Here is a 13,099-nt window from a genome sequence, read left to right on the forward strand (position 1 = left end):
GTGGGCCAAAGGCCCTGTACTGTGCTGTAATGTTCTATGTTACTTGTTCTACAATTCTGTCATTTATACTTAGGTTGCATGCTTTGAATCTCTGCCTGCTTCTCTTGCTCTTGGGGTATTTCTACCAAATTCACATCAGCCATCCCTCTCTACCCCACTTCAACTTAAAGGAGTTTCCTGGATACAATAAACCAGAATGGAATGAGCCAAACCAGAACTCGTGTGAGTCCAAAGACAACACTTACGCCAGAATAAAAATATCTTGTACCATTCTTTCCAGAAAGCAAAAATACACCACCTTGTCTCATCAAAGAGTATATTCCACATTTCTTGCATGATATCAAAAATTATAATATATATATTGGACAGTTGCCATATTTCTTCAGCAAATGGGTAAGACCATAAGACATAGAATTTGGCCATTTGGCCCGTCAAGTCTTTTCCACCATTCCAACATGGCTGATTTATTATTCCTCTCAAACCCATTCTCCTGACTTCTCCTGAAGCACCTTTAAAAATCAAGAACCTATCAACCTCCACAAACAGGTGAAAATCTGCAGATGCTGAAAATCCAAGCAATACACACAAAATTCTGGAGGAAATCAGCGGGCCAGGCAGCATATATGGATAAAAGTACAGTTGATGTTTCAGGCTGAGACCTTTCGGCAGGAATGGAGAAAAAAAAAATGAGTAGATTTAAAAGGTGGAGAAGGGGAGAGAGAAACACAAAGAAATCAGTGAAACCAGGAGAGGGAGGGATGAAGTAAAGAGTTGGGAAGTTAATTGGTGAAAGGCATACAGGGCTAGAGAAGGGGAATTCCGATGGGAGGGGACAGAAGGCCATGGGGGAAAGAAAAGCAGAGAGGAGTGCCAGCAGGAGGCAATGAGCAGGCAAGGAGATAAGGTGAGAGAGGGAAAAGGGGATGGGAAATGATGAAGGGAGGGGTCGTTACCAGAAGTTTGAGAAATCAATGTTCATGCCATCAGGTTGGCAGCTACCCAGGGCTGGAGAAGGGGGAGTCTGATAGGAGAGGAAAGAAAGCCAGCCTCCTCCCTCATTACCATTCAGTGCCCTAAACAATCCTTCCAGATGAAGCGACACTTTGCCTGTGAATCTTTTGGGGTCATGTACTCTGCCTGGTGCTCTGGGTGTGGCTTCCTGTCTATCCGTGAGACTCATAGATTGGGAGACCACTTTGCCAAGCACCTACAATCCACCCGTCAGAAGAAGTGGGATCTCCTAGTGGCCACCCATTTTAATTCCACTTCCCATTCCCATTCCAATATGTCTATCCATGGCCTCCTCTACTGTCATGATGAGGCAACTCTCAGATTGAAGGGTCAACACCTTGTATTCCCTCTGGGTATCCCCCAACCCGATGGCATGAACATCAATTTCTCAAACTTCCAGTAATGGCCACCCAATTCACTATTCCCCATCCCCTTTTCTCTCTCTCATCTCCTTGCCTGCTCATCACCTCCTACTGGTGCTCCTCCCCCTTTTCTTTCTTCCATGGTATCCTGTTTTCTCCTATCAGACTCCCCCTTCTCCAGCCCTGTATCTCTTTCACTAATCAACCTTCCAGCTCTTTACTTCACCCCTCCCCCTCCTTGTTTCACCTATCGCCTTGTGCTTATCTCTCCCCTCCCCCACCTTTTAAATCTACTCCCCATTTTTTTTCTCCAATCCTGCGAAGGGTCCTGGCCTGAAATGTCGACTGTACTTTTTTCCGTAGATGCTGTCTGGCCTGCTGAGTTCCTCCAGCATTTTGTGTGTGTTGCTCGGATTTCCAGCATCTGCAGATTTTCTCTTGTTTATATTTCTTAATAATTCCGGTCCTTATCCGATAAAAACTGGCTCATTACATTAAAGTTCCTCTTGGCCTGCAAAGTTCCTCCAGCATTTAGTGTGTGTTGCACCAGCCAGCCTCCACTTTAGATAAACTCAATGCCTTAGCTTCCCTACAGCAATGAATTCCATAGACACACCATCCTCTGGCTAAAGAAATAAGAATTCTGAATTCAACTGCGAACCAATGGTAAACCATCTTTATCTTCCTTGAGGTTTTGTTTTAAAAACATGTCCAATTGATTCAGTGTCTTCTTTATCCTGATCACCATTCATTAACCTTAATGATGGAAGATGATAATACTGATTCTAGTTTCAAGCATTATTGGACTCAGTAAACAATTATTGGCTATATTAGGGGTCCCCAACCTTTTTTGCACCGCGGACTGGGTTAATATTAACAATAATCTTGCAGACTGGCTGAGCGGTGGCGGGCGGGGGGGGGCGGTGTTCAAGTAGGGATAAACTCACCTCAACATGTCTTTTACAGTTAGGGTTGCCAACTTTCTCACTCCCAAATAAGGAACAAGAGTAGCAGTTAAATCCTGGGACACTTTACCCCAAGAAAAACTACCATGACCATGAAGCCTTGCACAGGTACCTGTGTGCACATGCGTGACGTGCGCATGCGCGTACATGCCGATTTTTTTCTCCCACAAATCGGTTTTGCCTTCATCTTCCCAACTATACTGTACATAACACTATTTCTACTTTATATAGCCTGTGTATTTATCATATCATTCCTGCTTTTACTATATTTTAGTGTTATTTATTTTCGGTTTTATGTGTTATTTGGTATGATTTCTTAGGTTATTTTTTGGGTCTGGGAACACTCAAAAAATTTTCCCATATAAATTAATGGTAATTGTTTCTTCACTTTACGCCATTTCGGCACGAATGGTTTCATAGCAATGCTCTACCTTAGCGGGGGAAATACTGGACATGGGTGGTCCCATATGGGACAAACCAATTTAGCCCAATATACAGGATGTCCCGGCAAATACGGGACAGTTGGCAACTCTATGTTCAAGTTCAACAGTGCGTGACAGGGAATGAGGAAAAGTGCAGCTGACTCATATCGTTTCCTCACGGCCCGGTAGCATATGCTTTGCAGCCTGGTTCCAGTCCACGGCCCAGTGGTTGGGGACCGCCGGGCTATATGATGTAACCTGTGGAGAACTCCTGAGAGTTATAATACTGTCATGTGTTTGGAGCTTCACCTGGATATGAGTTAACTAGTGTTAGTAATTAACAATGGCAAGACAATAGAAAAGGAGTTTAAATATGGATTAGGTGCAGCATAATATAGCTGCTTCCCAAATGCCAATGGAGAGACAAGGCACAAGGGAAATATTTAGCCCGGGTAGTTCTTTATTTTAAAAAAACAAACTTGAGAAGCCAGTCATCTGGAAATTGAATTACTGGAGTTGCTGCAAACATTACTTTGGATGCAACTAACTAAAATACCCAGCCATCTGTTCTCAGCATATCAGAACCTCTGCAGCAGATTTAAACAAGTAGCTGCCAAGTGTGGGTAGATGGACAAGCAAAGATTTTCATGTTTATCTGATTAAAAGATTATTGCTTGTTAGCTCATTAACAAGCCATAATCTGAGTCAGAAAATTGTGGGCTCCAACAAATCTCTGGGGTATAGAAATCCTGCCAGGATGACAATGTTCAATAATGTTCTGGATGTACTTTGAAGCTCATCAGTAAAACAAGCCCTGGCATTTTAGGTGAATGTGAAAGACCCCTGGGCACTCTTTTTAAGAGAAACCAGTTTAATTCTTGACAGTACCTGGAGCAATATTTTTCTCTCTATTATCATTAATAAAATAAATATTGCTATTTCTCAGAGCCTGTCCAAATTAAGCTTTTATTTTATAATTACAGAAACCACTTAAACAAGAGATAGAGGCTGTACTTGATGATCTGGTATTGGAAAATGAACCTGGTTAGATGTCAGATCTCTCGGTGGGAGAGTGTTTTGGAGGTAGTGATCACAACTCTATCTCCATTACCATGGTACTGGAGAAAGATGGGAGCAGACAAATTGGGAAAACATTTAATTGGGGTAGGGGGAAATATGATGTTATTAAGCAGGAACTTGGGAACATAAATTGGGAGCAGAACGCCATGTTCTCAGGGAAATGCATGGCAGAAATGTAGCAAGTGTTCTGGAAACATTTGCATGGCGTTCTGTATAGTTCCATTGAGGCAGGGAAAAGATGGTAGGGTAAAAGAACCATGGTGTAGAAAGGATGCAGAAAATCTAGCTAAGAAGAAAAGAAAAGCTCACGAAAGGTTCAAGAAACTAGGTACTGTTAGAGCTCTAGAAAATTGCAAGGGTGTCGGGAAGGAGCTCCAGAATGAAATTGGGAGAGCTAGAAGGGGCCATGAGAAGGCCTTGGCGAGTAGGATTAAGGAAAACCCCAAGGCATTCTATAAGTATGTAAAGAGCAAGAGGATGAGCAAGAGTGGAAACGTGCATGGAGTCGGAGGAGGAAACAGAGGTACTTAATGAATACTTTGCTTCAGTATTCACCAATGAAAAGGACCTTGACAATTGTGGGGATGACTTACAGCGGACTAGAAACCTTGAGTGTATAGACATTCAGAAAGAGGATGTGCTGGAGCTTCTGAAATGTATTAAGTTTGATAAGTCACTGGGACCGGTTGAGGTATAGCCTAAGCTACTGCGGGGAATGAGGGATAAGATTGTTGAGCCTCCTGTGATGATCTTTGTATCATCAGTAGGGATGGGAGAAGTACCGGAGGATTGGAAGGTTGCAAACGTTGTTCCCTTGTTCAAGAAAGGGAATAGAGATAACCCAAGAAATTATAGACCAGTGGGTGTCACTACAGTGGTGGGCAAGTTTTGAGAGGCAGGATTTATGAGCATTTGGAGAAATATAATCTGATTACGGATAGTCAGCATGCCTTTGTCAAGGGCAGGTCTTGCCTTACGAACCTAATTGAATTGTTTGAGGATGTAACAAAACACATTGATAAAGGTAGAGCAGTGGATATAGTGTATGTGGATTTCAGTAAGGCATTTGATAATGTTCCCCATGCCAAGCTCCTTCAGAAAGTAAAGAGACATGGGATCCAAGGCGACATTGCTTTGTGGATCCAGAATTGGCTTGCCCACAGAAGACAAAGGGTGGTTGTGGATGGTTTGTATTCTGCATGGAGGATAGTGACCAATGGTGTCCTGCAGGGATCTGTTTTGGGACCCCTCCTCTTTGTGATTTTTATAAATGACCTGGATGAGGAAGAAGAAGGGTGGTTTAGTAAGTTTGCTGATGACATAAAAGTTGGGAGTGTTGTGGATAATCTGGAGGACTGTCAGAGGTTACAGCATGACATCAATGGGATGCACTTGGGCTGAGATGCAGATGGAGTTCAACAGATAATTCTGAAGTGATTCATTTTGCTAGGTCAAATTTGAAGATAAAATATAATAATGGTAAGATCTTGGGGTCCGTATCCGCACTCAAAGCTGCTGCACAGGTTAACAGTGTTGTTAAGAAGGCGTATGGTGTGTTGGCCTTCATCAGCTGCGAGATTGAGTTCAAGAGCCATGAGGTAATGTTACAGCTATATAAGACCTTAGTTAGACCCTACTTGGAATACTGTGTTCAGTTCTGGTCACCTCCTTACAGGAAGGATGTGGATACTATAGAGAGTGCAGAGGAGATTTACAAGGATGTTGCCTGGAGAATAGGAGCATGCCTTTTGAGAATAGGTTGCGTGAAATTGGCCTTTTCTCCTTGGAGCGACGGAGGATGAGAGGTGACCTGAGAGAGCTGTATAAGATGATGAGAGGCATTGATCATGTAGATAGTCAGAGGCTTTTTCCCAGGGCTGAAATGGCTAACACAAGGGGGCATAGTTTTAAGGTGATTGGAAGTAGGTACAAGGGACATGTCAGAGGTAAGTTTTTCACACAGAGAGTGGTGGGTGCATGGAATGCACTGCCAGTGAAGGTGGTTGAGGCAGATACAATAGGATCTTAGATAGGTACATGGAGCTTAGAAAAATAGAAGACTATGCGGTAGGAAAATTCTAGACAGTTTCTAGAGTCGGTTACACGTAGGCACAACATTGTGGGCCGAAGGGCCTGTAGATTCTATGTTTTCTAATCCAACCACCTGCCTTGATATTCAATAGCATTGCCATTAATGGTGTCACCATTGTTCAGGCATCAACAATATCAGCCATTTACATTCTGTGCTTATCAGAGCAAACTGAAGGTGTGATATGCAGTGGCAAATGAATCACTACCTAGTACCCCATAGCCTTTTATAACCTACAAGTCAAAAATCATGATGAACGTAGCTCCAATGCAGGAACTTCAACACCAGCCAGAACAAAGCAGTCAGGCTTTATTGGTATCTGATGCACTCTGCAGCGCCAATACACAATGGTGTGATCAGCTGCAAGATGCACTCTGGTTCCTTGACCCTTTATCCCAAACCCTTGACCGCTACCTCCAGTTCTTCAGATATAGTGTAACCTGCCCAAGTTTGTACAACATCTTGGCTTGGAAACCTATTGCTGGTCCTTCACTGTTACTGGATCTAAATCCTTGAAATCCTTCCTCACCAATGTTGTCACCACCAGGGCAGCAGCAGCAGCAGAAGAAAGTGGCCCATTACCACCTCTCTGAGGCAGTTATGCATGGGCTATATATGCTGGCCTTGCTCGCAATTCCCGCTTCCTGAAAAGTGAAAATATAAAATAAGTAATTGTAGTCTGTAGAGTTTTGAGTTCATGAAAGAGAAATTTATGTTTATCGGTTGCTTTATTCCTGAATTCAGTTGTATAAAACCCCTGGTGAGACAATTAGTGATGGAAGATGGGTTAAATGGAAGAAAATTTCCATTCCACCTCAAATCGTGATCCAGAAGGTTTATTGGAAAATCTAGGTGTTCATTTGTATGATTTCTTTTTAAATGCATGCAGAAAATGCATGTCTGTTTTTAGTCTTTTGCAAGAATCTTAAAGCTACTTTAAAGAATACATCCAAATGACAGAATCAATACAAAAAAAAAATGAATTGGTGTTGAAATAGTATTTTATATTCAAATTATCTCTTCCTAAACTACCCCATATTTCCACTTCCTGGACCAAGAGGTAAATTCAGATTCTAAAATCTAGTTGACTCTTTGTTAGGAGTACCTGCGTGACTGCCCCTTGAATAAGTACCAACTACCATCAATGCCATGGTATTCAAACCATAGAATTATAATTGCTGCAGATAATATGGACGAGAATTTTAAAAGGAACTAATGAAGGTTAAGGAGTTAAGCAAAAGCAATTACAGTAATTTGGATCTTCAAAGCCACAAAATGGTATCCATCGGAGTTACACATATTTGACAGATAATTGCATCAAATGCTGTATTGACTCAAAGATACAAAGTACATTTATTATCAAAGTATGTATGCAGTGTACAACCCTGAGATTTATCTTCCTGCAGACAGCCACAAAGCACAGAAACACTGTGGAACCCATTCAACGAAGACATCAAACACCCAATGCACAAGAGGTGATAAGTCAAGGAAACGGCAAAAAAAAACAAGTGAAAAATACACAGAATATTAAATAGATGAGATTGTTAACACATGCACAAACAGCATAATTTGCAACTTTCATACCAGCACCGCCAGTTTTAACTTGTGCTTCATCAAAGACCATCTCTCAACGTCACATGTTCAGAGGCAGGAAGGGCTTTCCTATTGATACAACTGACTGATATCAACAGTATCTTTAGGTAAGCCAGCTAAGTTAATTACTTTCAGCTGTTGTGCAATTATTTTCTCTTTTTTTGTAGTTACTACTTGATGGAAAGAAAGAATTGGTGTGGCATGTGTTGAAAGAAGCCTTGCTGTTTGAATTTTTTTGCAAACATGTTCATCTGAGAAACAAGCACTGGACTACTTTATGTTGTAGTAACACGTCGTTGAATGTGCTCTTAGGCATCTATTGAGCATGCACTATTAGGCGTGTATTGATCTGTACGTGTGTGTTCAGTTCGGTTTCAGTCAGTAAAGAACCCCGTCTTCAGCGTTTTTATTTATAGCTTCGTTGTGTAACCCGGCCACATACACACAAATTGTTGCCATTGTGGGAACAGGTCACATGACCCTGATGATTGTTGGTTTAAAGATGAAGAATACAGAAACTGTGGCAAACAGGGCCACATTGGCAGAGTATGCAAAGCTAGTAAACAGCAGAAAAAGGACAAAATACAGAGAAACAAGAAACTCCAGAAAGGAAAATACAACAATGTGCACAAAATGAAAGAAAGCAATTCCGATGAAAACGACTCAGACACAAGTGAATTGTCTTGTCTGCAACTTCACAGCATGAAAGAGACAGATGATCGAAGAGTAATATGGATCACTCCACAAGTGGCAGGCGTGAGACTGAAAATGGTGTTGGACACAGGCTCAGCTTTAACAGTGATCTCTGTACATGACTACAATCAACTGTTTTCTCACATACCTCTGAAACGAACTAAACTACTGCTAAAGACTTACACAGGACAGAAAGTGCCTCCCAAAGGTAAAGTTAAAGTGACAGTGACCTACAGAGACAAAACACAGCAGCTGAACCTCTATGTACTGAAAAATGGAGGACCGCCGTTGCTGGGACATGAATGACTCAGGAAAATTCCGTTGGATTGGCACAACATCAAGGCACCTTGCGGGCAGCAAGGCTACATCTGAGAGACTGCCACAATTACTTGCTGACTCTGAGGAAGTGTTCCTGAAAGGAATAGGAACACTTCAGGGCATGAAGGCAAAGACTGAGATTCAGGAAAATGCATGTCCAAAACTTTACAAACCCAGGCCAGTGCCATATGCAATCCGTCCAACAGTAGAGGCAGAGCTAAAAAATCTGGAGCAGACTGGGGTCCTGTCAAAGGTGGATTGGAGTGAATGGGCCATGCTCATTGTTCCAGTGATGAAGAAAACCTCCAGCACAAAACCAGGAAAACCAAGCAAGGTGCGCATATGTGGTGACTTTAAAGTGACTGTTAACCCATTTCTCCGCACAGTGCAGTATCCCCTACCCCGAATTGAGGACATTTTGCTTCCCTGTCAGGAAGGGAACATTTCACAAAAATTGATTTGATCCAGGCTTACCTCCAAATGGAAATCGATGAAGCATCCAAGAAATACCTGACAATAAATACACACAAAGGACTTTACCAGTACAATAGATTGGTGTTTGGGATAGCAACAGTGCCTACAATCTGGCAATGGAGCAGGTTCTACTGGGGATTCCAGGGACTCGGTGTTACCTGGATGACATCATTGTCACCGGCAAAGATGACGACGAACATCTTTCTAACCTAAAACAAGTGCTCACCAGGTTATGAGAATATGGGCTCAGAGCTAATCGACAGAAATATGAGTTTTTCGAAAAGGAAATCTCATACTGTGGGCATGTGTTCAACAAGAATTGCTTACACATGTGTCAAGACAAGATAGAAGTAGTGCTTAATGCACCACCACCTGAAAATGTGTCTCAGTTGAGAGCATATCTTGGTCTTGTGAACGACTACCACAAGTTCTTGCCTAATCTATCCACAGTCGTACACCCACTAAATGCATTATTATGGACAGGGACACAATGGAAGTGGACTGAGAGCTGTGAGAAAGTGTTTCAAGAAACTAGAAGACTCATAACTTCAGAAGGGGTGCTTGCGCACTTTGACCCCTCCTTATCTATCCGACTGGCTTGTGATGCCTCGCCCCATGAGATAGGAGCTGTGTTATCACACAAGTTTCCAGATGGCTCCGAAAGACCAATAGCCTTTGCCTCAAGAACGCTAACTTCAGCTGAATGCAACTACGCACAGATTGACAGAAAGGCCCTAAGCTTCCTGTGAGGAGTCAAGAAATTCAGTCACTACCTGTATGGCCAAAAGTTTACTCTGTTGACTGACCAACAGCCTCTCGTGTCAATCTTCAATCCAAGAAAAGGCACAAGTGATGACAGCACAAAGGCTGCAGCGATGGTCTCTTCTCTTCGGAGGTCACAGGTATGACATTGAAAACAAGGGGACCAAGCAACTCGGCAACACAGATGGTTTGTCACATTTACTACTGCCCACTTCCAAGATAACTATGTAAATGGATTCAGCAGAGGTCTTTCACACAACAATAGTTGAACAATTACCAGTAACAAACAGCCTTATTGAAAGGGAAACACACAATGACCCTATGTTGTCAGAAGTGTATGACATCATGGTAAAGGGATGGCCAGCGCGGGGTAACATACTGTTTCCAGCCTTTTCAGTGAGGAAGGAACACCGTTGTTAGTGTGTCAAGGAACACTAGTGTGTGGCTCACGAGTTGTGATGTATCCCAAGCTACGCACCAGAGTGCTGGAGGAACTGCACAAGGGGCACCTGGGTACCGTGAAGATGAAAAGTCTTGCCTGTGTCTGTGTGTGGTGGCCAGGAATCGATAAACAGATTGAGGACTTGACCAAGAACTGCTCTGGATGTCAAACGATTCAGAACACACCACCACAAGCCCCTCTCCATCCATGGGAGTGGCCCTCATTACCATGGCAACGAGTGCACATTGACTTTGCTGGACCGTCAATGGACTCTATCTTTTTAATCGCCTTTGGTGCACATTCCAAATGGCCAGAGGTCATCAAAATGAAGACAACCACATTGGAAAAGACCATGACAGTTCTGAGGACCATGCTCCCCAGGAATGGAATACCAGAACAAATCTGCACAGACAATGGACGACAATTTGACTCTAAAGAATTCCAAAGTTTTGCGAAGAACAATGGAATCAAGCACTTTACATCTGCCCCTTATCATCCATCCACAAATGGCTTGGCAGAAAGATTTGTGAAGACATTCAAGAAAGCCATCAAGGCAATGGACAGCGAAAACTGACCACTGCAACACAAGATAGACAACTTCCTCCTTGCCTATTGTAATGTGGTACATGCAACCACTAATCAGACCTCAGCAATGATGTTTCTGAACAGGAACCTGAGGTCCTGCATGGATCTTCTCAAACCAGATGTATGGCATGATGTGGAAAGCATACAGTTTTAACGCTAAGCCAACACTGAGCTTCAGTGTGGGACAGTCAGTTCTTGCACATGATTACCGGACTGAAAAGTGGCAATGGGTATAATTTCCGCCATAGACGGGCCGCTGATGTATAGAGTACAGGTGGGAGAGAATGTATGGAGACATCATGTGGATCAAATCCTGGATGCTCAGGTGAAAAACTCAACAACACCTTGCCCGGACTCCCATGACATAGAAACAAACACTCCTGATGTGACCACATTGGCCTCATCCACAGATAAGCCTGTCATCAGTGCTGAGGACCCACCTGATGTACCTGTGGAGACTAATTCCCCAAAGCAAAAGTTTCAGGGCAGACGTTACCCAGAGAGGGAGAGAAGACCCCCCCAGAGACTTGAGTTATAATTATTATTATTATTACGTTACTTTGTTATAACTTGATATTAAAAAGTTGCTAAGTAAACAATTGATAGGCATTTCTATGTTAAGGGTACACATTTGTTTAGCTTAGTGCCCCCGGAAAAAAAACAGTTGATACATTTTTAAAATAAAAGGGGAGGAGTGTACCATATAGCCTACTGTATATTATAGGACTTCCTTATGTTGTAGTAATACATCGTTGCATGCACTATTGGGCGCGTATTGATCTGTACGTGTGTGTTGAGTTCAGTTTCAATCAGTAAAGAACCCTGTTAACTTCGCTCCCGTCTCCAGCGTTTTTATTTATCACTATGTTGTGTAACCCGGCCACATACACAAGAACTGGGAAAACAGGACTGGGAAGAATCTGGTCTATTCAATGCCAAAAGTATCTAAATGCAACTATAGGATCCCCATTCCTAATTTGCCATCCATCTCCTTGACTTTCTAATTGTCTGTTTAATCACAGCAGAAAAATAAAACCCATTACAAGAAAACACTCCAGATATGCTAGTTCATTCCATACTTCTTCCAAAGGCCATAAAATCTCTTTTAGAAGTGCCTGGTCTTGACTTGCAAACACCTTTGGCAAAGCTGATGATTTTGTATGCTCTGAACTGATGGTTGCTGCTTCACAACAGACTTTTGCTTGAGGAAGTAGCAGATGGGTTTGACGTGAACATCTGTGAGACCTACTCCATCATCCTGGCAGCATTGACTCACAGTAGTAATACTTTTCACTAGTGGAGTGGTGGAGTAGCCTGAGGGAAGGTATTGATGCTGTGGAGTCACTGCTGTTGCCCCCAAGGCAACAGCCTTACTGATCCAGGTAACCTCATGAAGGCTAGTTTGCTGGATAGTCTTACTACCCAGCAAGCCTCATTGCACACAATATTCCACAGTTGTAATGGCATCAGGATGAGGTTTCTGGGGCATCTGGCCACTGAAGTGGACATTCTGACATTAGCTCCAAGCTACTGCATTATGATAGGTTCCTCAAGCACATGAGAAATGTTGACCATCATCTATATGCAGGTAAGACGAGCACCAAGCACTCTACAAAGTTGGAGCTGCAATCTTTATATTTCTTTGATATTGAAGAGCAGCTTTCTGAACTTTCACTGTAGAGCACAGCTACAATGTATGTTGTTCAGTGCTGTTTAGGGTGAGTGTTTGTAGAAGGAAATCCTATTGAATTTGTCATCTGAATCCTCTACAGGAGAACATTACTGATTTTTGATTGAAAGCCATATGCCTGGAATCTCACTAATGGAAAATCCATCCTCAATACTGTCCTCTAAATTACACAGATCATCATCAGCTTAGATACTGACATCAAGTATATAACAATGTGTCTTCATGATTACTGTCCTTGTTCCTCTACTGTCAGACCGATTAGTAATTTTTGCATCTCAGGAAGAAGAACTGGATTTGAAAGGTTTAGACTACGATAAGGGGGTAAAGGCAAGAGGCATACACTTACAGTCATTGCAACTTGTAAATCAAAAGGCTGTATGGATTAGGAGGAAGTGAGATGTGAGAAGATACAATGAGCGTAAGGACACCAATATCCTTGTTGCTAGACCTACTGCTACCATCTCCTCCATGGTGGCTGGGACAAGCACATCAATATTCCACTAGTCAGCTTTTGACTTGCAACACACTGTTAGAAGTTAGTCAGTGTGGTGCCTTCTGTCTGCATGATGTGGCTTCTCTTTTCAAATATCCAACAATGTGAGCAGGCAGTGAG

Source organism: Mobula hypostoma, chromosome 2 (genome assembly GCF_963921235.1).
Source record: "Mobula hypostoma chromosome 2, sMobHyp1.1, whole genome shotgun sequence".
NCBI lineage: Eukaryota > Metazoa > Chordata > Chondrichthyes > Myliobatiformes > Myliobatidae > Mobula > Mobula hypostoma.